Genomic DNA, 25,496 nt, shown 5'->3' with positions numbered 1-25,496 from the left:
ACTGTATCTGTGTAGTACCAAACAAAGGTTCTTATCATCCAAGTGGGCTTTGGAAATGTTTCATCAGTGTCAGGTTAGGGGCTCAATAGCAAATTTGTATTGTACCTGTAATAAGACTATTCAATAAGATTGCTTATTTTCTCAGTTAGAAGAAGATTATAATATGGGCGGTTTCACCAATGTGTCCCAGGTCTTCTAGAGGGCTCAAGGCCACCTAAACCAACCACCAGGCCCTGTAGAGATGTTAAAGAATAGAACCTACAGCCATAAAAAACTCATACATTTGTTCCTGCTCTCAACACACATGGATACAAGAACCTTTTGGAGGTCCTTAAACTGTCCCCAGTGGACAGAAGGGACCCATACCCCTATCCCAAATAGAAGAAAATGTAATTTAAAAAATGGGAGGCCACAATTTCCAAATTGCCTATGTCTTAAATCGTCCTTAGTTCACATCCTCCTTATTTCTGCTTTGTGGATCAGTCACATGATAATAAACTATATCTGTCGGACCATATACACAGCTACTCTTTTGGTGACCATTGGAAGTTGGTTGTTCTGCAATCACCCTGTAAACAACCTTTTTGGAGACTGTCCATATTGGACATAACATGAAATCGGGTGAAGGGTAAATGACCACTCTCTGAATATTCTGTCAATTGTTCGTACATGAAACCTTTTCTGTAAGATCTTTTGTCTCACTATTGGCCAAAATGTAGTGTGACACGAAATTTAGTTGGGCACAACTCTCCCCCTTCATGTAATACTTTAAAATGGGTTATCCGGAGGTTGAAAAATATGGCTGTTCATTGTCTACTATTGGGATGTTTGATTACAAGAGGCCGATTCTCTGTTCAACCAAACCATAAGTAGAGCTGGAGGTGGGCTCCTGCCTGTGGTGGTGGGTATATAGGAAGAAATGAGCCTAGACCCAGGCTGCGTTCACACAGGAGTTTCTCCTGCATCCAGATGCTTTTAGACCTAACCACCAAAACATGCGTTGCTAGTTCCGGAAAGCATGTAAATGCAGCCTTAGTATTACAAGCATGAAGGCCAGTCCTTATAGGTGCTGTCCACTTTAAGCACATTACAGAAAACAATTGAAATCTTTTGTGTAATATAAGTTATAAAATGTTCCAATACACTTTCTGTAGCAATTCTTCACAGATTTCAAGAGCTCTGCTTGTTGTCATGCAACAGGAAGCTTCATCGTTTACTTCCTGTGGATAAACATCGGTCCATGGTCATGTGATGTCACACAGGTGCACGGCTCATAAGCATCACACAGCTTTAATTACACTAACGGGCCGTGCACCTGTGTGACATCACATGGTCCATAGGAAGTAAACAAAGAGATCTAGAAAACACTGAGCAATTGATACAGAAAGTATATTGAAAAATGTAATAACTTTTTATTACACAATATATGCACATTCCCCCCAATAGATAGGTAGTCCCAGTGTCACGGGTGTCCCTGCGATCTTGTCTCGGATTGCAGGCACACCAGTGCCCCTCTCTGTGGCAGCGCCCCTTTCCGAGCTCACTCAGCCCACCACTTTCCGTCTCCCGTCTCTGGTGGCCAGTGCGCCCGCAGACACTCGCAGGTTCAAAGGTGCCCTGGTGATTGGCGCTGCCCACTTCCTGGGTTCCTATAAAGACCGGTGGCTACCAGATAGGGTAGTCACAGCACATGCCCCCAAGTAGATAGGTAGCCACAGCTGTCTGAGAGCCAGATGCAGCCAACAAAAGAGCCATATCTGGCTCCCGAGCCATATGTTCCCTACCTCTGGTCTATGGGGAACTTCCGAACTAGAAGGCCCCATAAGAATTGGGGATTAAAGGAAACCTACCACTTGTAGTGGCAGGTTTCTGATGGAAATACCGGGCACCAGCTCAGGGTGAGCTGGTGCCGGAGCTTATTTTCGTTAGTGTTTTAAACCGCGGTATCACGGTTTAAAACACTTTTAAAACTTTATAGCCGGCGCAGGGAGGTACGCGCTCGGCGCTTACCATGCGCGCGGCTCTCATTCACTTCCTATGTAGCCGCGTGCACGGTAAGCGCCGAGCGCGTACCTCCCTGCGCCGGCTATAAAGTTTTAAGTGTTTTAAACCGCGATACCGCGGTTCAAAACACTAACAAAAATAAGCTCCGGCACCAGCTCACCCTGAGCTGGTGCTTGGTATTTTCTTCTGAAACCTGCCACTACAAGTGGTAGGTTTCCTTTAATGGCCTTCCGTCATGGTTGTCACCCCAATGCCTGCCAAATTTCAAAGTCAAGTTAATGCCCCAGAAGGAGTAGCTGAAGAGATCTTCATGGCCTCACACTTTTGATTTTTTTTTTTTTTTTTGGAAAGGGAAATCCCATGTGACAAACAAAGTTAAGCAGATAATAAAATAAGGGAATTTGGATGTCCAATGAGAGTTCTGAACAAATTCCTCATATTGTGGGAGATCTGCTCCATTGCCAAGTGCTTGTCCTTCATTCCCATGGATTGGTTTAATGGTTAATAAAACCTTTTTCATGTTGGATGGGGGGAGGAGTGACCTTCCCAGCAGCACCTTCTCTTATCAGTCTGGTATGTGCTCTGCATGGAAGAGGTCAGTAGCTGAGCCACAATGTTAGATAAAGAATGAAAAAATACAGTGCTGCCCGGCCACATACAAAATAACTTGGGCTTTGTTCACATTATCCACTCATTTTCTTTTTATGCCCAAGTAAAAAGTATGTGGTCTTTAAGGAGTTTGCCACTTTTCCTCATGTCTTTTATAACGTGTTGGGGGTCAGGATAATGGGTAACTTACCAATATACATCTCTTGGAAGTTCTGCTCCACTTTCTGGATATGTAAAGTGAAGCCTCCGGTCTTTTACCTTATCAGCCACAGATCCCTGTCCATAAAATCACTGTGGTCATGTAATCTTTATCTGTCCAAGAACCCTTCCAGGACTACTTATAGCAGTGGTGGCGAACCTATGGCACTGGTGCCAGAGATGGCACTCGGAGGCCTTTCTGTGGGCAAATGGGCTGTCTCCCAGGCACAGAGTTTACCAGACACTGCATCTTCCTGCAGTCTAAGTAGTGCCCTGCTATTTTAAAGTGACCCATCCTGTGCTGCTTGGTCCTGTCCGAAGAGTGAAAAGGTGTGGGCAGGGTCGGATTTGAGCTCAAAAATGCTGGTAGTAATAAGTTTGTTACTGCCTACATTGCCGTGTTGGCACTTTGGGAAAAGCTAGTGTCTTTTTGGGTCTCATTTTGGGCACTCGATCTCTAAAAGGTTCGCCATCACTGACTTATAGTATTCATGAATATAAGATTAACCCATTAACGACCCAACCTTTTTTTTTCTTTCATTTTTCACTCCCTTTCTTGTGGGCTTGGATTTTACAGCTTTCACTGTGCACCCCAAATGACATGTCTACTTTATTCTTTGGGTCAGTACGATCACGGGGATACAAAAATTTATATAGGTTTTACGTTATTATACACTTTTTCAGTGTACGGAGCTGTGGGTGGTGTCAGTTTTTTTGCAACTTTTGATGACGTTTTTGATCACTTTTTATTGAACTTTTTTTCATAGATTTTTCAATATGGGAACTCTATATGCTCCAGTGGACTTGTATATTCCAGAGTTTATTCCGATGATATCCATTTTTTTCCATCTACAAAAGAATTAAAAATTAGCGGGTGGGCTCTTGGGTCATGGATCGGTTCGAAAAAAAAACTGATGTGAAAACACATTGAAAATAAGGGGTCAATGATAAAACTTTTACCACATATAGCATACCGAGTAAAAATGTAGATGTATGAATAAGCCTTACGTAGATGTTACTGGAAAACCTATCCCAGCCAAACGTCCTATGGCAACAATCTGTATGTTCTGTGTCCGCAGAAATCTTATTTCATCGTATATGTCAACATTTGGTTACTTGCAAAAACAAACACTTTTTGGAAATCTGTTACTTCTCCGTAGTATTCCCAGGTGCAAGGCCTAAAGATCAGAGTGAAGTTGCTGCTGATGGAAACAGTGTTCAGTGTGGACAGCAGGAAGATGAATGTCTGACGATTAGTCGTAGCTGGTGTTTGTATGGTAAAGGTTCCCAGATAAGGGATTTGCTACACCTCCCTTTCTGATCACTAATTCAGGGAATTTACTACACAAACACTGGTGGGTCTGACCCCTGACTGCTTACTCAACACGCATGTGAAGTGCTGAATCTACACCTTTTACACATAGCAATGCTAGAAATGATGGTGGCATCTGTAGTTTGTTACATTGTATCCAGCCAGTTTGGCTCAAAGATCATTTTCCAGATTAGATAAAACTGTATCCACTTTCGATCTGAAATTAGGCCTCGCTATATCCCTCTGTGTAGCCTATGTAGTCCCATCCACGTCAATATCTGCAAACAGTTTGTATGTTCTCTCCGTGTTTGCGTGGGTTTCCTCCGGGTCCTCCAGTTTTCTCCCACACTCCAAAAACATACTGGTAGGTTGATTAGATTGTGAGCCCCAATGGGGACAGGGACCGTTTTGGCAAATTCTGTGCAGCGCTACGTAACCTGTGTGGACTATATAAATAAAGGAATTATTTTTATTTAATGAATGTAAACAATATTCGGCAAGCAGGTTAGTAGGGGTCTGAGTACTTGTACCCCACCCATCCTGTTTCAAAAATTATGTGTGACTAGTTAGGAAGTACAAGCTCACCTTACGGAGACTTTACCAATTAAAGGGAACCTGTCATCAGCAACTGAACTAATAAACCACTACCACTATATTGTCAAGCAGCGTAACGCCTTTCTTCATCCAGAAAATCAACTTTGAACTGAGATGTAAATTGGTTGTATAAAGTCAGGGAGAGTTTAACACTGAAGTCAAGATGGGGAAATCTGAACACCTCCTCCTCTGTGATTGACATTGTGCACTGGACTTCAAGAGATCTGGTTAGCAAGGTCTCTAGTTAGTAAGGGATTTCTGAGAAAGAGAGAGTTTGACTTCAGTGTTAAAATCTCCGCCTCCTTGAGTTTATAAAACAAATTTACTTCTCACATAAGTTGGTTTTCTCGATGATGCCACCACACAGAATCATGAAAGAAACACGATCTGGAAGGTGTTCAGCTGTTTGGCAACATACTGGTTGTGGTTTATTAGGTCAATTTCTGATGACAGGTTCCCTTTAAGGCTGCCCTGCAGGTGTGTGGAGAGTTACAGCCTTTGACGCTCCACTAGAGGATTCTGGGAAATATGCAAATATGTTCGTTTTCTAGGCTGGGATAAGGAAAACATTGCCTTTTGGCTACCTTGTAAGGCATCCCCCTTAACATGAAAGAATGGCTTTCAGGAAATCTAGTGATATGATGAGGGATTAAAGCCAAAGCAGTACAGGCAGTCCCCGGGTTATGTACAGGATGTTTTGTAAGTTTGTTCTTAAATTGGATTTGTATGTAAGTCGGAACTGTATATTTTGTAAGTGTTACACCTAAGATATTTTTTTTATTTTGTTCCTGTGGAAATAGGATTTTCTAAATTTTTGTTGGTCTTGGGACCTGGGATTATCTATAAAGCATCATTGCAAACGCATTTGATGACTCTTATGTTGACCCTTGCTGTCTGGGGTAAAACTAGGGGTCGTCTATAAATCGGGGACTGCCTGTATATCTACTCGAGTCGGAGCAGATTCCCAATCGGATGCACGGCTGTTCCCTTCACTTCTAGGCAATAATTTGGGAACTTGCATCCTCCACTCCATTCAGTACTATGAGAGTGTCTGAAATTGATGAGCACAGCGCTTTGGTATCTCTGGTGCTCTCATAGAGCGTGAATGTGAGTGCTGGAGATAACTGGACGCTGTGCACCTGCTCAACATGCCCTTCATCAATTAGTGATCAGTGGGGGGTCCCTGCAGCCAGACCCCCACCAATCAGATTTTTATAATCATTCCAGGTATAGGGCAAGGTACTTATTACAGTATTCATACTTATTACAACCGCTTTACCTTTCTGTACATATAACTAAAAAACTTCAAAATTGGCTACATTTTTGGTTTTGAGAAGATACAACTACCATATATGTATTTTTGGTGATTGTTGGACTTGATGTCATGAATACAATAGAACCATTCATGTCTTCCCCAAACAAAAGTTTGTCCCCACGGTATAAGACACAAAAGACCCTTTTAGTGTCTTTTACCAGATAAAAGAGGGAAGGGGGGGGGGGTTAGGTTTTGGGTAAAGGGGGTTGGGGATATGATTTAGTGCCACTCTGAGAAGGGATGTACCAGAAGTTATTAGCAGATAAATGTATAATGGAAGGGGAAGACTAGTAGATTCCTCCCCCTACGATTACTGACCTTCGCTGTCTAGTCAGCAATTTCCCTGCGTTACTATAAGAATCGCCTTCTTCGGGACGACTATGCGGCTCGTATTCCTCCATGGCACTTTCACTGTCGCTGTCCCTTTAGCTCGGGAAACGTTGTCATTTGAGATCACAAATGTCAAGACGTATCACAAAAGGGTGAAATCTTAATCCTGAGTATCGGCCTCATTACAATAACAATAACATTCCCATAGTTGCTCTCGCTGAGGGAACTGTCTCTGTTTTTGTAATGGGAGGGGGGGGGGTGACTCCCTTTATTGTGATGTGAAGACCACCATAACCCTGAGCTCGTATAAGTCACATTGGGAAGTATGAATGACATATTCCTGGCATTGTCACATAAATGGTTGGGGGCATGGTTATCACTCACATGGCAGAGGTTCCTTGTATGGGTCACAATAGGGGATTGTGCTGTATAATTCACAGGTTTGTGGGAAAAGGGAAGGCACTTTTTCACGTACTGTAACATTATGTCTATTAATGGTCAAAAAGATTGTCAATTTCTTGTTATTTGCATAGAAGTTCCACTTCAAGCAGAAATAGACTATTTAAATTGCCCTTTTAAAGGGAGTCCTACACTTATCCAAATTCCCCAGAAGTTAAAGCTATTTAAGCCTTCCAGACATATCTTTCCTGTTTCTCACTCATTTGTCATTTTAGAAAAATTTCCATTAAAGTGAACCTGTCACCAGGAATGTCATTTTAGCTGGTGACAGGCTCCAATAGCCTATGCTGTGTTGATTTGAAAAAAAATTCTGAATTGTTTCAGTACTTTATAAAACTTTTTTTCACATTTTTACGGCTCTCTGCCAGCAGCATGTGATTAGTACCGGGGAGGGATGGGGCAGCTACAGCAATCTATGTCTCCTCGATGAATTCTTCCTCTACTGCTCACTCATCCAGCTCCCTCCTCCACCACAGACTCCCTCTTCCTATCATGTGCATTGAGCAGGCAGGAGGGGGGGGTGGTAGAAGGAGCTGAATGAGTTAGGAGTAGAGGAAGAATACATTAAAAAGCCTGAGACCCAGGCTGCTGAAGCTCCTCCACCTCAAATAGTGCTAGATAAGGTGAAATAAAGTATTATACAGTACTGAAAATCTGCATTGCATAGGCTACTGGAACCTGTCACCGGCTAAAAATGACATTCCTGGTGAGAAGTTCAGCTTAACTTCTCAGTGCATCAGAGTGTGACCATGAAAGCTGCTGCTCCCATTTTCTCCTTTTTTTTCTGTCAGTCTGAGGTGTCCCTTGAAGGATTGATGTATTTTTTTATTTATCTTTCAATGAGAAATGAGGTAGCTATGTTTATAAAGTTATAACATGCCCTGTGCAATGGTGGTAGATGCCCCCTTACTGATATACTTACTGATTTCAGTGTTTAAAGGACTGTTCGAAGGAAATCTACCACCAGGATGAATGATTGTAAACCAAGCACACTGACATACTGGTGTGTGCCCCCTCTGGCAGGACCTGCTCTGCCTTAAGCATCCTATGCCCTTGTTTTTAAGAAAAAAAAGGTTTTAAAAATCATGCCTATAAAGCCTGGATCCACTTAGGCTCATTTGCAAAATTTTAAATGCCTTTAAAAAAAAGAGGGCATAAGTATCCTGCCAGAGGGGGCACACACCAGTATGTCAGTGTGCTTGGTTTACCTTCATCCTGGTGGTAGAAATTACAATGTCCATTCCCTGATACTAAATGTACTGGGTTGTGGATGTGTTAAAAGGTTTCAGCTTGTCGGAGTCCAGCATGACCAAGTTTTGCATAGCAAATAAATCAACCAATGGAGTGTGACTCTTCCCAATCCAAACACATGTACAGGAACAACACTGCCTACATATTAGATAGGTTGACAGGCTCTTGTGTTGTAAATATTCCTGTCTGTATAAATAATTTGGTTTCTCTGCTTGCTGTCATTCTAGATGAAGCTTCTATGTTCACTGACTGTGGATGGAAATCTGTCCCTGGTCATGTGATGTCACACAGGTGCACAGCTTGTTAGAACACACAGCTCTGATTACTGTAACCAGCCGTGCACCTGTGTGACATCATATATACACAGGAAGTAAACAATGAAGCTTCCTATAGAATGACTGCAAGCAGAGTTCTAGAAAAGCCACGAGGAATCGATACAGAAAGTATAATGGAAAATTGTGCAATCTTTCATTACACAAACAATATATATTTTTGAACAGCTTATGGACACTAAAATTGTGAATGCAGTGTTTTTAGTAATGGCCAGATGCAGTCAGACCAGTTTGTTATGATGCTTCTACATGTGTTCCTTCCTCTTATATCCCTCTGTTTTTATTCTAGAAAGTCTCGAGTCAGCTCTGAATTTATCCAGGTGTTAAACTTCACTTGTAGATAGATGGAGGCGCATGGGGGGAGCAATGACCTTGGTAACTTCAATGTCTTTACTGGTAATTTATTTAGAGGGAGCCTAATACTTGCTGGCAGGGCTGGAGGTTGGTGGAGGCCCAGGGGCACATGCCCCAGGAGCCCCACCTACAATCCGGCCCTGCTACAATCTGGCCCCACCTCCAATCTAGCACTATTATGATCCCTTAGGTTCAGAATATGTTCACTATTGAATTCTGAGATGTGTAGTCTAACCTATTCCATACCATTCTCCTATGAAATAATGGGAACACATGTATTAACACATGATTGAAACCTACAAGAACAATATAATATGTGCCTAGTCATGCATTAGTCTATCGTGCTTAGGGAAGACTCGATGAATGATGATCTCCATCCCAACACTCCAAGATGCCGGAGGCCATGCAAAAAAAGGGCAGCCACATTTGCACGTGCCGGATGTATTCGCATAGTATGAGGGCTCTGTGCTGGTTCCTTCACACATGAATCATTGCCTCAGAAATACAACTGATATCATGGGTTATGATTTGTGTCGAGTTATTACTGGTTCCTCATGGCTGGACGAGCCGCGTCTTATAACATGCATGACTGCCGCCAAACAAGGAGGCTGTATACAGGCCTGCCAAATGAGGAGTATGAAACATGATCTTAAACGGGGCTAAGAAACTAAGCTGTTGTATAAATTTATATAGATTTTTTGTTATCATGTACAATTACTTGCCAAACTTAAAGGGGAACCTGCCACCAGATTTTACCGTATTACTAGCCTCCCTCAGGTAGGGTATGAAAGGTCTTTTCCGCAGTTCCCTCTTTTATGTTAAATAATTAACATTTACATATTAAAAATTGCTTCCATAGTCATATGCAGATGAGCAGAGAACAGTCATGTTTCCCTATAATGATTTACCTTTAGAGACTGATTGGGGGGGGGGGGAGGGGGGTTGTCACTTCAGATGCCCCTATCTTGGGCTCTGTAGAACCAAAACGGCTGAGCATGGAGTTTATTGCCCCCTGCTTTGCCATTCCTTTAAAGAGGACCTGACAGGTCAATTTGGGACCCTAAATTAAATTCAGGTCATTATGACCTGTATGAGGACTGTAGTAAAAAAAAAAAAAAAAACATTTTATACTCATCTAGGTGTGAATCTAATAAAGTAGATCGTACTCGCCTCTTCAGATCCCGCACCAGCATCTCCTCTCTCGTTGCGGAGAGTGAAGCTGGGATAATATCCCGGCTTCACTATGCATGCGCCATACCTACAGCACTTGCGCAGAAAGGCCATGGTGTCCATGCCGGCTTCACTTGCGCAATGTGCAGGTGCCAAAGGAACAAGGGACTGAGTATAACTTTTTTTTGTTGTTGTTTGTTTTTTAGATGACCACTGAAAAAACCTATAGAACTGTTTGGGACACTAAACCACAGGTTCCTAAGGAGGTGATTTGGGACACTAAGAGTTTAGTGTCCCAAATCGCCCTGACCATTTCCCTTTAAACTATGAAGCCTTATCTCTAGCATGTACATTTTTCTGAAAGGTTGCTGATCTGCATTAAAGGGAACCTGTCATCAGAAATTGGCCTAATAAACCACTAGCAGTGATTAATGACTTGTGTATTCTGGCAGATTTTCACCGTGGTTTTTAGTGCAGATCTTTATGTGTAAAACGGATGACCAAAAAAAATTGTTTTTCTGTAATTCAACACATTCCTGTGCAAAAAGCCTAAGGTTACCTTCCTCCTTAACACCTGACTTGAAGGATGGGACACGCATCCTTATATTTTCATCAAAGTCAACGTAATTTCACAGTACCGGCACTTATACCCGGAACCAGATCAATATGCCAGTGCATGGATAATTACTATGGCTATAGAATTAGGATGCTGGGAACCAAAATAGAAACCCGATTTTCTCTTTTGTGCCAGAAGCAGCGATTTCCACTACTGTCCATGAAAAATGACCTCTGACCTCCGTACAATAGCGCTACAAGTCGCCGGCTGTGCATGCTCTGCAGGTAGATCGAGCCGAGCTATCTCCATGAGGCTGCAGGCACAATAACCCAGCCCTTCCGTCTGAACACAATGGCTCCTTTATGATGTGCCAGAGGGTGGAACCTGTATTTTTGGCAAAGTGAACAAGAATTTCATCTATCTTGTAGAGTGTCAGTTCTTTGGAAAAAGAAGCTCGAGAAAAAAATAATAATGGTGTAGTAGTCAAAGGTGACAGAAATCTTATCTTGGTGAAATAAAATCCAGCCCCTTTTTTTTTTTTGAGGGGCCCCAGTCACTATACAGGTAATGTTAGAAGGTGAACCTACTGATTATATATACTGTAAATGGCGGGAATACACCTCAAAATATTGATCCCTAAAGTGAATTATATGAAAAGGAACATTTCAGATAATTTAATATTTTTATAAAAATGTTTAAAAAAAAAAAACAACTGCAGGAAAATTATTTTTTTGTCAATCCTATTTTAAAACCTATAATATTTAGCCACTACCATGCTACTTGGTAAATTAATTGTATAAATATTATAACCCCTTCTGAATTCATCTCCTAAATATGACACTAGAATCAAGCATCTTGGGGAATGCAGGATGTGTCCCTTTTTTCCTACTTTCAGTCTGTGGTTTCAGGACCTTTGGAGGACCTTCAAAGGTCCTAAAATGGCTCATGAGTATTGAGAGCAGGAACAGATGTATGAAGAAGATTACAGGAGTATAAAATTTGGTGGATGGTTTGGGTGGCCTTGTGCTCCCTAGAAGGCTTGGGCCCTGGGCTACCGTGAAAACCGACTATATTGTAATCCACTACTACTCCCAGCATTCCTTGCTAGCTCAATGCCTGATTTGTGCATGCTGGGAAGTGTAGTCTTTTTTTTTTTTTTCACCAGTTTTTGCACTACAAGGTCACATTCCAAAAGAATGTCTATCGGCTTTCCATGATTGTGTCCATCATTTTAATGGATGCACCTGGAATATTTGCCTGCAATGATATGCAGTGGTGGAGCCTTTTGTGGGGGGAGGTGTTTCTAAAAACAAACGTGTCAATTTTTTCAGTGATTACTAATGTCATGACCAACCAAGGTGTGAATTCAGGAATATATAGGCTTTGACCCATTTTGCATAAGGACTATTCAAGGTGTTCAAATCAGTTATTCATGATGGTACTTTTTTTTTTTCTCCCCCTGAAATGCTTATTTTTTTTACTTTTTTTTTCCCCTTATATCCTTATTTGTCTGAACCTGCGTCTTCAGTGTGCAATCCATTACTAACCCATCCATCCGCAAAAACTTTGCCTATCAAAAAAAAGTAGCATGGTTGCGTTGCCTATCAACTGATTTGCAAATATGGACGGCACATGGATGACACCTGCATTGCATCCGTATTTTTCACATTCCCATAGACTTCCATGCAAAGGCCTGAGACACAAACACAGCCAGCGATAGGACTTTTCTACAGCGCCCATATGGAAAAACACATGCATGTACATGGAGTCATAGAAATTAATGTGTCTTGTGCCATCCACAAACCAAAAACAACACGGGGGAATACAGTGTTAGGACTAATTTTTTTATATTTTTGCAGTTAGCATAGTGACTCATTTATTCCTATTGGTTTCAGGATGCACCATTTTATTTCTCGCATCCGGACCATGGACCTCAATACAAGTCAATAGATCCACAAAAAGAGGACGGCACATGGATGACTGCCATATGCGGTCCGTTTTTGCTATGCAACCCACTGGGCAGGGCCGAAAATAGATTAGAAATCCGTCGGTATACGGATGTGAAAAAAAAAAAACGGATGGGGATACAATGCACACTGCGCAGGGATATCACACATTATTTTTGGCTATGACAGAGTGAATGAGCCCTATGTTTGCCTGTAGCCTTCAGTTTACATTTTTTTTCCCTTTGTATACGCGGAAACTGTACTGACCTGAACATGTGATTTTTCAGGTTTGAAAGCTTGTTACGTGGAGGCTTCAGTATATGTACAGTATAGATAACGGCGTCCAATGCCGCACTCTCTGCACAACCTGTTTATCAGGATTTTGCGCACAGTCACTCGGAGGGTTGTGATTCTAGTAGTTGTATCTGATGTCACCTCACACTGACTGCTCTAGGCTTTCCATACTCGGTATTGAAATGGGAGACAATGGTCTTGTGTAGTCATTTGTCACCTAGACGGGACACTTCAGTGACTGGAGAAGGGCTCTTGTGTGTTGCGTATGTTTGCTCAGATAGGTGGCCCTGTTAGCTTTCCTCTTCATAGACGCTGCTGCACCTGAACTTGGCATTCACACACGTTTCGTAAGAAGTCTCAAGGCCACCCCCATTGTTTGTACAGGTAGCCGAGTCCATCAGATAAGATTTATTTTGACCAACGGGCAAGGTGATTGTTAAGCGGCCATGTAAGGAGCGAAGGTTGATCTCCTCTGTGTCTTAATATATTATCTGCAGCTTTGTAGGAGAAATTGTAGAAATATGGCACTAAAGCTAATGTGCAGCCTATGTATGTATTGCTATACGTTATGCTGACTGACAAAACCTAAATATCAATTTGTTTCATTCCCATCGCTCTACAACATACTGTCAGCGGATAGGACACTATGCACAATTTGCTCTTAGTGGGTAGCACTTTCAGCCTTGCAGCGCTCGGGTCCTGGGTTCAAATCCCACCCAGGTCAACATCGACAAACAGTTTCTATGTCCTCTCCGTGTTTGCGTGGGCTTCCACTGGGTCCTCCGGTTTCCTCCGACACTCCAAAACACACTGGTAGGTTGATTTACATTGTGAGCCCCAAGGGGACAGGGAAGGCAAACTTTGTGAAGCGCTGCGTAATCTGTGTGTACTATATAAATAAAGGAATTATTATTATTACTTTGAAGATGGGACACTATGAACAAATAGCTCATCTACTCCTGGTCTATAACATGCTACTTGCAGATAGGACACTTTACAATCCGACTCAACTCTTGCTCTATATTACTCTAGAGATACCCCTGCTCTTTAAGTTGCTGTCTACAGATAGTCTTATACGATCAGCTCCTCCTGCTCTATAGCATGCTACTTACAAATTGGACGCTATGCACAATCAGCTTCTCCTGGTCTATAACTTGCTAATTGCAGATAGGACACTATGTACAATCCGGCTCAACTCTTGCTCAATATTACTCTGTAGATACTCCTTCTCTATAAAGTGATGTTTACAGATAGTCCTATACTGTCAGCTCCTCCTGCTCTATAGCATGCTACTTACAAATGGGACGCTATGCACAAGCTGCTTCTCCTGGTCTATAACTTGCTAATTGCAGATAGGACACTATGTACAATCCGGCTCAACTCTTGCTCAATATTACTCTGTAGATACTCCTTCTCTATAAAGTGCTGTTTACAGATAGTCCTATACTGTCAGCTCCTCCTGCTCTATAGCATGCTACTTACAAATGGGACGCTATGCACAAGCTGCTTCTCCTGGTCTACAACATGCTACTTGCAGATAGGACACTATGCACAATCAGCTCAGCTCCTACTGTTCTATAACGTGATGCCTGTACATATGACAGTGTACAGCCTTCTCAGAACACGCTGCCTACAAATATGTACCATCTGCTCGGTTCCACCTGCTCTACAACATGCTACTTGCAGATAGCACATTATGTACTATGTGATCAGCTCCTCCTGCTCTAGAACATGCTGCCTACAGTTAGAACTTTATGTAATAATCTGCTTAGCCCCTCCTGCTCTATAATGGTACATAGTATACTATAAACCCCTGTGTAATTAACAGTTATGCACATTTTAGAACCCTGTGATACTATCCGTTAATAGTAATAATAATCATTATTTATATAGCGCTATTATATTCTGTAGCGCTGTACAATAAATAAGATCTCTTTAGTAAATGTCTTTCTAAAGGTGTGTGGGAGACGCAACCTTTCTGTGAGTGCACGCTCAGCGCATAGTAAAGCAGCACAGTGTGAGCTGAGTGTCTGAATAGCTTTCCTCTTACTATGTCCTGGCTATACAAATAATCCTAGGCGCTGTCATGTCCCTGTGCTCACGTGATCTGCACTCGGTTGTTATTGACAGATGATGAGGTAACAGGAAGTTTTTGTGCGCACGTTGACAACCTGGAGATTTTCCAGCAGTACAGATGTTATCAGCGGAGCCGCATAGCAACCCAAAAACACGGTGTACTTTTACAGCAAAAGGGATTGTTCAGAATTAGTAAAACGTGTCTTATTCATTTCAAGAAGAGCGCCACACCTGTCCACAGGTTGCATGCGGTATTGCAGTTCTGTTTCAATGAAGTATCTTGGTATAACTGATCGTGCCATACTATAATGAGGACTTCATGTTATATTTATGTTCATATTTTTAGAAGGGGTTCGAGGGGTTTAGCATAAGCCCACCGTTTCCGTTATTTACTACGAAGAGACTGAAGCTACAGGTTGTTCTGCGGTTGTTTACATCAGTCAGGTCGTCGGGCGAGGAATGTAGACATAGAGCCCAGTCTACACATTCCTTATCCATGTATCCGGCCAAAAACTGTAAAGTCCGCTTTGTCTGGAGATTATCCGCTATGCACATTTCCAGTAAACCTTCCTCGTCTCCTAGATATGAGTAAGTACAGTGAAACCTCATTCACAAGACCACCCAAAATTGCGTTGACAAGTGGCCTTATAAGGGGGGGGGGGGTCTTATCACCAGAGATAACTAGTATGCATTTTATATGGTTTTCCATCAAACCTGTCCCCATTATGGAAATACTTACCTAACTTGTGGCTCCCCGTAATGTTCATTTGCTGTACAATATCTTTTGGACTGAGCTGCAGTACCAAGTGCAGCCACTATACCATGTACGGTGATGTAGTACCGCTTACCTAATACAAGTTATACAGTAATGTTAAAGGTAAATCTACCATCAAAGTGAATCATGAAAAACCAAGGACACTTACTTATAGATTAAGGCAATGTAATCCATGGCCTCCTTCCTTCTAAAATCAACTTTTTAAAAATTATACTAATGAGGCAGAAAGGCTCTGGGAGTGTTTCCCAAGCCGCTCCATGCTGTAACTTCACAGGCTGTTACACTGTGCAGGAACACTGTCCGCTCCCACTGTATGAGATTACAGCAGACAGAGGGAGGGGGAAGTGCTGAGGGAGCTGGGGAAGGGGGAGATCCTGATCCTGCACAGTGTAACAACCTGTGAAGTACAGCATGGGGGCTCTGGTTATGTCCCCAGAGCCATTTTCTCTTATTAGCATAATTTTAAAAGTTGATTTTAGAAGGAGGGAGCCCATGGATAACAACTATAAGAAGATTACCACAGTCACGATTCCTGGATATATGAGTAAGTGCCCTTGGTTTATCACACTGGACTTTGATGGTAGATTTCCTTTTAAGGTTGTCTAAAAACTTTGCTGCCTACATGGAGATTTTTTCCTTGGTTCTAAACTGTGTATTATACTCATTGCCATTAAAAAGTTGCCAAGGTATCACTTACTATCGATCTTTCCTTATCTGTGATAGCATAAGAGTTGGTTAAAAAATTTGGAAATAAATGTACACCTTCCCCCTAGAATTTGTGCCTCACTTGCTCATGGGCTGTAAATAGTATTTTTAACTGTTCCACGGACTGGTATGGAGCTATACTTTGGAGAAAGGGTGGGGCGAGCCCCTTCCAAATTTCACTCATTTTTTTGTTTTGTTTTTTTCCCTTTAAACCCAGATTATTTTCGTATCCTACTATACCAGAACATGATAGCAGATATCTAGCCCTTATTCTACCTAATGGGACCATGTCTGCCATAGTGTTATACATAAATTGAAAACCCAATGACTTTGGGTAAGTTTTCTCTTTATGAATGTCATTTACTTTTTAGATCTTAAAAGCGATGCTGAATATGGAGCTTTAGTTATAATCTAAACTGAAGGATATTTAGCAGGAATTATGTAACTCCTGCCAACTAAAATAAGTCCGATCCATCATTGTGTGGAGTTTTCTCCTGCGGTGGGCTGTGTACTGAGATGCATTTGATTGAATATAGTCGGTAAGTGCCAACATTTCTGTGTTTTTATCGTGGCGGAGGTCCAGGCCTGTCACAGATAAGTCTGAGGCTTACCTCAGGTGAACTCTGAGACTGTAATGTACCTTAGGGAAAATGCCAGCGCTCATCACTCTAAGTGCCGTCTAAGCCCTGGTGTGTTTGATGGTCCAGGTCACACAACTTGTCTTTCAAAACTGAGGGTATCTCAAGTCAAACAAGAGTGACAAGGTCCAGAAAATGTGCCCGTGGCCATCATTACCCCTGCAGTGTAGCCCATGTATTCCCAGAGCAATATGACAACTAGTGGGCTGCTTTGGTTTTGAGAAATAGGAAATCTGGTCAACCAGCCAACCTGTACATGGATGGGGGGGGGGGGGGGATGAATTGTGTACTTGGAGGCGAAGTCAAGCTCTCCCCACCTCAGAAAGTCCTGTCTCCTGTGATTGGCATCATAATCCAGACTTTAGGAGATATGATTAATAATGTCCGTGGATGCAGGACCATCGATTGCAGCGAAGCAGGCAGCCTTGGGTGAAGAGAACATGACATCACTTCTTAACTCTCCGACCTCCACGACTTTAAAGAAACATGATTTCGAAGGTGTTACTCTACTTGACAACCTACTGGTAGTTATTTATTAGGTCAATTTCTTCTAGCAGATTTTTTTTTCTGCACAGGTTGAGTTTTTTCGGACATTTCTCATGTATATTTGACATGTTGTGGATTGATGACCTCCCCGAAGGCTTCTGACCCATCTTCACCTAAGGGTTATTCTTAGACATGTGTTATTGACACCTTTTCCGAGAGAGTGATCGTTTTGGGTTTCGTTCCTTTGTGGGATAGTTTTTCCCTTTAAACCCTATTAATGTTGTCCTCACTACTTATTACATATGAAAGCGTGAATGCATTTAATATTCGGGTTTTTTTTACCATTTTTACCAATGAAATGTGTTTTCTTGTCTTTTTCCTTCTCCTGGCCTGAACGGCTGTATCCTGCTATGGTACATGCTATGACTGTATGACCACTCGGGGCTGGAGCTGAATATTTAATACTAAAGACTGGATCGGATCCTCTGAGGTCTGGAAAGCCTTTTCAGAGAGGGATTTAGAGAAGGCTTTTCTAATCCAAAATTGTAAGATTTATTTTTGTGCTTAGGACGAAGTCTGCTTTTACTCGAAGTGCTGGTCTTCCAATGTCTGATTTAGCCACCAATATTCCTTCTGAATACCCCATACACATAAGAGCTGAGCGTGTTGTCAAATTGGAGAAAGATGTAATGTAAAGGCAATTCTGCTAGTGAAGAAATGAATTGGGAATTACCAATTGAACATTCTGAATCCCCCTCTTCAGGGGACAGTGGAAGGACCCCATACATACAAGATAGTTGGCAAGTTTTGGTAAATCGGTTTCATCTGAATTTTGTCTTGTGTTTATGGGTGCCCAAGGTTGGCATTGGGGGAGGCAAACTTGGCATTTTTCCAGGGCCCACTGTCCTAAAGGGGCTCACTGCATGTGTACCTTTGGGGCACAGGATGTATTGCTCTCTTTAATACCCATTGGTTGAATGCCCAGGTGAAGATGCTTATCATCTATCTCCTGTCTATATATCATCTGTCTATCAAGTTATCTACCTCCTATAATTTGTCTATTTCCTATCTATAGATCTGTCTGTCTAACCATTTAACAGTAGCTATGACTGGCCCCATCCAGTGCATAGCATAGGCTATGAACTACACAAAACTGGGCCCGAAATTGTTGTGAACCAATTTTGCGTTCGCTCAGGGCTTCCTAATGAGGAATCTGCCCTCTTAACCTATATCCATTGGAGACGGCCAGTTTTAACTTTTCTCACGAAAATTAAGCCAATGTTGCTATGGGCAACTTGAGTCTTCACATGGGGCCTACTGGTTTTCTACACATAAGCGCCCATGTGGTATGTGCTGAGTTAGACATATTTCACAGATGTGGCCTCATTTTGAGATATTTTTGTACCAGAAGAGACAAAGAAGCCGTGTGCTGATCGGGAGACATGGCGGCAAATTAGACCCAATTAATTGTGTAATTAAAAGCGGATAATGGAGAGGAAATGGGTTTCTGCCTTTGCTGTTTACGGGAAATGATAAGATGGTTATGAAGACAAAGATCTAGTACACGGTATTGTTGTAGAAGATCACATCTCACAGGAAAGTGACTACTTTATGGGATCCATGGCTAAGCTTCTGCAAACAGCTCTACATTACCCATCTCTGCTTTGTTTCCTAATGATAAAGCCGGCTTTTGTACGTATTTGCTCAGTAAATAGTTTATCTAGTGAATGGCTTCATTTAAATACAATTTGTTTCTGAGCCGAAGACCACAAGTCATTGTGTTTCTTCTAGGTGACCTATCGGGGGACTGGTCAATGGTTTACTAGATGGTGATATCACATGTATGTATAGTTATACAGTAATATTTTCTTCACTTGGAGACCCATTTAGTGTCCACACAGCATCTTCCATTAGGTTCTTTGACATGGTTACATTTTTGGCCATGAACCACCTGCAGTCAATGAGAAACCATGTCTAGTGCTTGTTAGAGATTTTCCTAGCTTGGAGATGACTTTAAATCGGTGCTGAATCAGGGCATGGTTCTGGTGTTGCACCCTTTCCAACGCTGAATAACAGGTGAGCTGCAGTATCAGACATGGCCACTATATACATTGGATGGAAGCTATTTGCTTCTGGCTTCATCACCTGAAGAGTTCCTGCACTAGAGGAGGCCGAAAACAGATGCCTGGAGCATGATCCACTTGTCAGACCCCTCACGGATCTTATAACTCATCTTGCGGATAGCTTATCCATTGGAAAATTGCGGATCGCTTATCCAATGGAAAATTATCCCCCCCCCACCACCACCACCCATCTTGAAACTAAGGCAAATAACTGTTCGTTAGGGGATGATTATTCCATAGATGGTCATTTTAGACTGTAGGTCTCTGCTCTTCAAGCAGTGGATCATCTACAGTTCATACTTATTACATAGATATTCACAAACCGCTCATTTGTTTGACCACTACTCCTCCCTATCCCCAGACTCGCGTGCACACTCATCTCTGCCGAGCATGCTATTGTTCTTCATAAAGAGACATTTCTTCCATGAGAACAAAGCATATCACTTGGTGAGATATCTACATGATGATTCTTCATAGCCCCAACATCTGCCATTGTTTGAGAGTTGTACATGGACATTTCTCCTGGTCATGAGGCTAAGTTGACATCTGCATTCAGTAGCTTTCATTAAACAATCCATTATTAATGGCAGAAAAAAATAGTGTGGCAGCCCACGTCTTTTCCACTTTTGATAACTGAAGGCCTATGGGGCAACGGAGTCTATTGGAAAATGCAGATGCAGGTGTGAATTGGGCCTTAGATCCTCTGCCTACCCTACACAAATTCAGTATCGTCTGATGTTTAAATAGTAGCCATTTTGAGACAAGGGTATCTTGAAGGTATTGTGTGGTATCTCAGTCCGCGTTCCCATGTGGCATTTTAGCTGTGTTATTAAATGCAGCAAAAATGCAAGTGATAAGCGCTTGACCAACACGCATATGTGTCTCCACTGCAACAAATGCATTTTAGAATGAAGTAATGCAAAACGTGAGGTGCTCTTTCCAAAATCTATGCGTTGCGGTGGAAAGTCATATGTGTTTTGGCCAAAAAGCCTCCCAGTTGCATTTTTTGCTGTGTTTAAAAAGCTGCAAAAACGCCCCATGTGAACACGACCTCAGGCTTTAATTGTCTGATACCTGATCTCTTAGGGCTTGGGCGTCTGCAAAATAATCATCTGTGTGATTTCCGTGTTTTAGCTATGTACATATTTATGTCTAGTAAAAAAAATACAGGTAGTTGGCTAAGAGGGAAAAGAACCCAGTTGCCCATTATTTTATTTATTTTTTTTGGATCCATTGACTTCTGTGTCAGAAAAAATGGCGTATGCTGCCACTCTTTTCTCACAGACTGAGCTTCTTTGAAAATAACTGAAACATGAAGAACCACATAAAAAACTATGGGTCGGTATGTGATCCACAAAAATTACTGATGGTAAATGGATCTGAAGGAGACATAAGTGGACCCATATTAAGCCCCAACACAAGAGAAATCCCATCGTCTTCCCATTGTTGCAATGAATATGTTGGTGTGTAAGTGACAGAATAATGTATATGTATCTGTCTGTATGTAAATCTACAATCTTATTACTTACCTTAATGAGTATTACAATGCTCAATCACACCCAGACCTAAGATCGCATCTGATAAATCCATTATCATAAAGATCTACTACACTTATTGTTCTACACGAAACCACTCTACAGAGAGATGGCGTCTTGGGAGATGCACCTGTAGAGTGATACTTGAGAGGTTCGGACTCTTTTGTCATGTATAGGAGGAAGTGAATGCCCGGGAGGAGGTGAAAGTCACTGATGTTAGCCATGTTTTCATTGTCCTCGGTTAGGCCCTAGTTAGATGCCTGCAGTGTCCTACATGATCTAGCAGGTTTCTTCTTACATGAGTCCCATGGCAGCCGTCATGTTTTGAACCCATGGCCAGGGGGGTCCAATAAACCCCAAATACCTAGTGCTGTAGAGATGTGTCAATGCTCTTCTCTCTGTCATTGCTCCAAGGTCTCACCTACAGTCTATTAGTATTGAAACAGTCCATCCCTGGTAGTTATTATTAATATATAGTAGATAAAAGCCTCGGGATTGATGCCATGTACACACAGAGACTACTATTAGGGATTAATGCATAGCCTCTATACATTCTTTTTATGTTCTATTTTATATGATAGCGCTTTGAAGCGCACATCTGATTTACAAGGGTTGAGGTGGGACTGCAAACTGCAGTGTAATTACTTCCGACATTTAACAAGTTTTAGAAAATATATATTTTAATATTTTATTTTGATTCATTTCTGCAATTTGAAAAAAAATCTCACCTACTCTGCTGGTACTTTCAATTTGCTTTAGATTTTCCAGAATCGGTAGCATCTCCTGGGTTGTAATTTTTTTCTTATGCGTCACTTGTGACCACTCTAAGAAAATCCTCCCTGAGACGGCCATTACTTATGGAGTAAGCTCCTGCCATATTTTTGGGCTTAAACCTATCAATTTCTGCAAATCCATCCTGACATAAGAATTAATTATACCTGTCCACTAGTAGCACAGGGATAAGAGCGGCTTATTTGTTAGCTACTATATATGGTCTTTGTCTAAGAGCGGGCTGGTAGTACAGGTCCAGCAGCCACTCCCGTTTACCCTGAAACTGGGGAGGGAGAAGAGCAGGGGGTGGGGGCTAAATAAAAATCAGGTTTTCAAAGGGAGATTGAGATCCATTTACAGGCAGAACAGTAGCGGATATCACCTGACCCATTTCTCTTATGGACGTTCTATCTTGCATGTATAACGTGTAGCCACCTAAAGATAGAAGACATTAAGAATGGTATCTACTTCTTGTATCTGGACACGGCGCACTGTGTAAGGTCTCGTAAAGCAGGTGACTCACCCGTAAGAAATATCTAAGGAATCTCTACTCGTTGAGGTATGTATATTCTAGTTATATCATGGGAGTTTTCTGTAAACAGCTTTAAAGTAATTGTTTCCTGTATAATTATTAACCAAAGTCTCATTTAATGAAAGTTTTTCTACAGTAGATTATCTGTAATGGTAGAGTAGGGACTGTATTATATAGCTATGCCTGGTCTTGCTTTTTGGAGCAAGGCTGACTCCAGCTTTACCTTGTTCTGATCTTAAAGTGGTTGTTCAGGGGAAACAAACAAAATGTAGCTTCTTTTTTCAAAAACAGCGCCACACCTGTCCACAGGCTGTTGGTTGTATTGCATATCGGTTTCATAAACTTAAAGGGATTGTCCAGGAGATATTTTCTTCCAAGAATGTCTCCACGACTCACCATGTGTAGTTGTAACTTAATTCCATTAATTTCTATACAGCTGAGCTATAGTACCCAAGCTATGTTATGTTTGGAAGAAAGCAGCCATGTTTAACAACTCCTTTGACTAGAGTTGAGATGCAATACCAGAGAATTGTAGCTATTATTGTCATTCTAATCCTGGAAACCAGTCTACTGATGGAAAAAATGATCCTTAAAGGAACTATTTTTGACATGGCTGTACGTGGCTATACTATATGACAAAGTAGTTTCCACTCTTATGTTTCTGTGCACAAGACCTAACATTGTGACCAGGTAGATTGAAGGGGTTGTCTAACTTAGGGCTCTTCTATAACGTTATATTTTTGATGTGTGCTGGCTGTTTTTTCACTTGCTAACACACATCCCTATGTACTTCTATGGGCTCATGAACAGCCATGGTTTCCATGGCCCCGAGTATGAGGCAACTGGTACAGCCAAAAATTATAGAGCAGATCCTATCAAAATGGAAGAAGGGGAAGGACAGGTGTTAACCCAGTATGGTGTATCCAGAACTCTAGACCATGAGTTTCCAGAGTTCAGGGGAGTCTCAGAAGAGTAGCCAGGGTTCCCAAACCTTGTAGTACATAGTAATAGTAGAGGAGTCGTCCATTAATTGGATATGGTTTTGTTCCTGAAGGAGGATATACACTCATCCAATGGCAGGGGGATAACCATCCAGATGGCTGATAGGAAGTGGTGAAGAACGCATAGGATTTGGGCCTAGGAGAGCAGATAATTGTGCAATTTGAGCCTTTACCTGCACCTCTAGTCCACTAACTTTGTTATAGAGAAATACAGAGTCCCAGAATGGACTTGGGGCACCTTTAAACAGTCCTTACATACATGGAGCATGGCCCCTCATGTGTTCCACCTCTAGTCCAGAGACTGAAGGGTACATCTTGTTTAGAAATCCATGACACCAATGCCACCTGGTCTTCAGGGCCTGTTTTAATGGGAATTGAACAAGCCCTTTCAGGGTGCATTCACACGTGGCGGTAACGCATGTGTTTTCAAACGCATCAGAACAGCTAAGAAGAGAAGATTTGCATGCTTAAAACGGACTAAAAATAGCATGCAAAATGTTGGATTCCAGCGGTGGCAAAAAGAAAAAGGTTAATGCAGCTCTGTACTACGGTACAGACTGTAACTTAGGATCGGCCCTTACTAGGAAAGTTACTCAACTGTGTAAATGATGTGTATGTATAAATAGCGTGTAAAGGAGAATGTTCTATAAATATTTCTCGTCTTCGGAGCGGATTATTATGGTAATTGTATCAAGCCACTTATGTTTCCTAAGGGTTTGGTTGCTGTCCTTGCAGTTTTTCGGCGGTGACTTCATACTATTCATTAGCTTACCGAGCAGTGTCTGCATTCTTCACATTGTTTTCTTATTTCTAAAATGCAAATTACACCATTATTATTACGTCTACCTCCATTCGGCACTAACGATTTTAACCTGTTCAGTGCTCTAGGATAATTATACCTACATTGTCCTTTATAAAGCTGTCCTGTATAATGGGAGCTGAAGATTTACACTTCTGGGAAAACGTTGCTGCGGCCGTACAATTGTTAGCAGTCACAATAGTCTCGCCAGGAACAGAAGCGCTGAGCTGATTGATGTGAGCTTGGTGACAATTCCTGAAAAGTGCCATGGGTGCCGAGATACTGTTGTTAACTCCTGTAGGGGTGTAGACTATTGACTGGGGGTCGGTAAGATAAACTTCACTTGGGGGAACCTTTTGGTTTACTACTTGCAACTTGTTTACACCTTGAAGAAGTAAAAAATGGTTTTTGGGAGCACAATATTTAACAACCTGTATATAAGATATCAGATTTTTGGGTGTTCATGATGTTATGTTCATTCATTGGAGCTGCAGTACCGAGCAAAGCCACAATACTATGTTTGGCACTGTGCTTGGTAAGTTGTAGGTTGAAGTCTCTTTGAAAAGCTAGGAGGATTTACAAAAACAGTGGCCCCCAATATGAATGGAGCAGTGGTGCTCTCACAGTACACTTGTTTTTGTTGACCAGAGTTTGGCTCCGGGTTTGGGCAGTGCTGTGTGACCAAGCCCAGCTTCATGCAAAGTTTCCTCAGTACTTTAATGATATATTACGGAGTTTAGAAATTGGGATCCAGTTTTTTTTTTTATATACAAATTATATTGTCCCCTTAAAAATCCAGTGTCACCTACATATTGTATCCTGTGTTGGTAGTTACTTCCTTCCCTGTGTTTGCTCTATAATGACTCGATACAGTGAGACATGGTATTGTGTACATGTATGGATATAAATATACCTCCACTTGATTTGCTTGTCATTGCTCAGGATTTTTCTATGGTGACTCATTGCCTCCTCCCGTTTGAAGGAGTTGCACCCATCTTTCCTTCCACCTTCTTTTCCAAGGGTTTTTTTCCGTTCATAAACACATTCCTGTGTCAGTCAACCTATTGACGCCACCAATTATCACACCGCTGATATCAAGAAGACTTCTTCCTCCACATGGGTGTGTACATAATTTTTGTCTTCTGGATCACACAATGTAACTTCCCACAGTGAAGGCAGTCATGTCTGATGTGTCCCGGAGAATGCAAATGATCGCTGATGTTTTTCTAGGCAAAGTTTTTGAGTTTCTTCCTCGTCATTACGTTTGAATGTTCTGAGAGAAATGTTGTCCCCCTATAAAGATGTCTCATTAAATTGCTTTTTTTTATAAT

At 41.7% G+C, this 25,496-nt stretch overlaps 1 protein-coding gene across 4 annotated transcripts in view; it reads left to right on the top strand.

Moving 5' to 3' along the window:
- RASSF7 (Ras association domain family member 7) overlaps positions 1-25,496 on the top strand; it is a 52,771-nt gene that overhangs the window by 15,008 nt on the left and 12,267 nt on the right. The window lies entirely within an intron of this gene.

This window comes from Engystomops pustulosus, chromosome 7 (genome assembly GCF_040894005.1).
Source record: "Engystomops pustulosus chromosome 7, aEngPut4.maternal, whole genome shotgun sequence".
In the NCBI taxonomy this organism is placed as follows: domain Eukaryota; kingdom Metazoa; phylum Chordata; class Amphibia; order Anura; family Leptodactylidae; genus Engystomops; species Engystomops pustulosus.
The sequence above is the reverse complement of the archived record's forward strand: the minus strand, read 5'-3'. Positions and strand labels throughout refer to the sequence as shown.